This window comes from Orycteropus afer, unplaced genomic scaffold, assembly GCF_000298275.1.
Source record: "Orycteropus afer afer isolate SDZICR_OR568_19922 unplaced genomic scaffold, OryAfe1.0 scaffold01144, whole genome shotgun sequence".
Lineage (NCBI taxonomy): Eukaryota > Metazoa > Chordata > Mammalia > Tubulidentata > Orycteropodidae > Orycteropus > Orycteropus afer.
In genome coordinates this window covers 221,134-224,567 of record NW_006922731.1, presented here as the reverse complement: position 1 = coordinate 224,567, position 3,434 = coordinate 221,134, and positions in this window count along the sequence as shown.

Sequence of the window (3,434 nt, the reverse complement as noted above, 5' to 3'; positions counted from 1 at the left end):
TTAATTGGATTGTTTATGCTTTTGAATGTAAGATGTTGGAGTTTTGCCCAATGCAATACATATTTTGATGTCTTTTGCTGCTGCTTCCATTGGCATTGATTGCAGAACCAAGTAATATAAAATCTTTGACAACCTCAGTCTTTTCTCCATCTATTGTGATGCTGCTTATTAGTCCAGTAGTGAAGATTTTTGTTTTCTTATATTGAGGTGTAATCCATATTGCAGACTGTAGTCTTTAATCTTCATCAGTAAGTGCTTCAAGTCATCCTCACTTTCAGCAAGGAAAGTTGTGTCGTCTGCATATCCCAGGTAGTTAAAGAGCCTTCCTCCAATCTTGATGCTACCTTCTTCTTCATATAGTCCAGCTTCTCAGATTATTTACTCAGCATACAGATTGAATAAGTATGGTGAAAGGATTCAAACCCTGACACACTCCCTTCTTCAGTGTCCCCTTTTTCTGTTTGAATAACAGCCACCTGGTCTATGTACAAGTTCCTTGTGAACACCAACAAGTGTTCTGGAATTCCCATTCTTCTCAATGTTACCCATAATTTGTTATGATCCACACAATCAAATATCTTTGCATAGTCAATAAAACACAAGTAAACATTTTTCTGGAATTCTTTGCTTTGACCAAGATCCATCTGACATCAGCAGGGATATCCCTCCTTCCACATCCCCTTCTGAAACCAGCTTCCATTTCAGGAAGTTCTCTGTCAATATACTGCTGCAATCGTTTTTGAATTATCTTCAGTAAGATTTTACTTTTGTATGATATCAATGATATTGTTTGATAATTTCCATATTCTGTGGGATCACCTTTCTTTGGATTAGGTACAAATATGGATCTCTTCCAGTCAGTTGGCCAAATCTCCTGACATAGCCAAGTGAGTGCATCTAGTGCAGCATCCATTTGTGGAAACATCTTAGTGGGTGGTCTGTCAGTTCCCAGAACCTTGTTTTTTTATTTTTATTTTATTTTATTTTTTTAGTCAATTCCTTCAGTGCAACTTTGACTTCTTCCTTCAATACCATTGGTTCTTGATCATATACCATGTCCTGAAATGGGTGATCATCTATGAATTCTTTTTGGTATAGTGACTCTGTGTATTCCATCCATCTTCTTTTGATGTTTCCTGCATCATTCAATATTATTACCCATGGAATCATTAAGTATTGCAATTGGAGACTTAATTTTTTTCCTCAGTTCTTTCAGCTTGAGAAATTCTGAGTGTGTTCTTCCCTTTTGGTTTGCTAACTCAAGGTCTTTGCACACTTCATTATAATGATTGACTTTGTCTTTGTTAAAGAGCTGCTCTTTTAAGTCTTCAGCTCTTTTATCCTGTTGATTCTTCCATCCACTTTAGCTACTCTCCATTTAAGGGCAAGTTTCAGAGTCTCTTCTTACATCCATTTTGGTCTTCTCTTCCTTTCCTGTATTTAAAGACATTTTCTTTCTTCATTGATGACATTCTTGATGTCATTCCACAGTTCCTCTGTTTTTTGGTCACTGATGTTCAATGCATCAAATCTATTCTTTGTTGTTGTTGTAGTTAGGTACCATCGAGTCATGTCCGACTCATAATGACCCCAGCACAGCAGAAAGAAACACCGCTGGGTCCCGTCCCAGCTCCATGTTATGATCCACACAATCAAACATCTTTGCATAGTCAATAAAACACCAGTAAACATCTTTCTGGTATTCTTTGCTTTGAGCCAAGATCCATCTAACACTAGCTATGATATCCCTTGTTTTAATTTTCTTCAGTTTCAACTTGAACTTGCATATGAGCGATTAATGGTCCGTTCCATAGTCAGCTCCTGGCCTTATTTTGACTGAAGATATTGATCTTCTCTATCACTTCTTTCAACAGATGTAGTCTATTTAATTTCCGTGTATTCCACCTGGTGAGGTCCGCATTTATAGCCACCATTTCTGTTGTTTAAAAATAAGAGGGGGGTACTTTGAATACATAAGTTGTTGGTCTTGCAAAATTCTATCATGTGCTCTTTGGCATCAATTCTGTCACCAAGGCCATATTTTCCAACTACTGGTACTTCCTTTTTGTTTCCAACTTTCATATTCCAATTGCCAATAATAAATAATACATTGTGTCTACATGTTTTGTCACTTTCAGATTGTAGAAGTTGGTAAAAAGGTTTAATTTCTTCATATTTGGCTTTAGTAGGTGGTGTGTAACTTTAAATAATAGCAGTATTAACAGGCCTCCCTTATAGGTGTATGGATATTATCATATCACTGCAACATTGTACTTCAGGACATATAGTGAAACATCCATTTTGATGATGAATTCTATGCCATTCCTCTTCAATTTGTCATTCCCAGCATAGTAAACCATTTGCCGTGTAATTGTATGATTCAAAATAGCGAATATCAGTCTATTTCAGCTCACTAATGTCTAGGATATCAATCTTTATGCAGTCCATTTAATTTTTTACAACTTCAAAGTTTCCTAGATTCATACTTTGTATATTCTATTATCTGGTTATTAATGGATGTTTGCAGCTGTTTCTTCTCATTTTGAGTCATTCCCTATCAGCAAATAGAGGTCCTGAAAGCTTTACTCCATCCATGTTAAGATTGACTCTATTTTGAGAAGGTAGCTCTTCCCCTATCATATTTTGAGTGCCTTCCAACCTGAGGAGCTCATCTTCTTGTATTGTATCAGACAATGTTTCATGGCTATTCATGAAGTTTTCCAGTAATATATCAGATAGTGTTTCACTGCCATTCATAAGGTCAATTTTTTTCAGAAGTGGATAGTACCATCCTTCTTCCCAGTCTGTCTTAGTCTGGAAGCTCTGCTGACACCTGTCCACCATGGGTGGCCCTGCTGGTGTTTGAAATACCAGCAGCATGGCCTCTAGCCTCACAGCAACATGCAAGCCACGACAGTATGACAAACTGGCAACCCTAGCAACAATTTCTCTGATTTCTGTCTCTATAGATTTGTCTAATCTGATCTTCCATATAAATACATTACAGTAGTGGGCTTTTGTGTCTGGTTTCTTTTACTTAGCATAATGTTTTCAAGGGTTGTTTATGTTAGACCATTGTATTGGTTACCTAGTGATGCTCTGACAGGACTATACCACAAATGGGATGCTTGAACAAACAGGAGTTTATCCTCTTAGTTGGAGGCTTTAAGTCTGAGTTCAAAGTGACAGGCTCTAGGGGCTCCTGCTCCAGGCCCACTGAAGCCAGAGGCTTTTCTTCACTCAGACAGCTGCTGGCTGACAAACCCAAAGTTGACAAGTAAAAAGGCATAGTCCCGATATTACCAAACCACACCGCAGGCCATCAATTCAAGTCCATTAAAAGTCCCAAGATTGGCAGAGCATGGCAGGCTGCTGAACAACAACTCAACTACATGCAGGGTTCAAGCATCCATAAGCTGGAGACCATTCCCAAA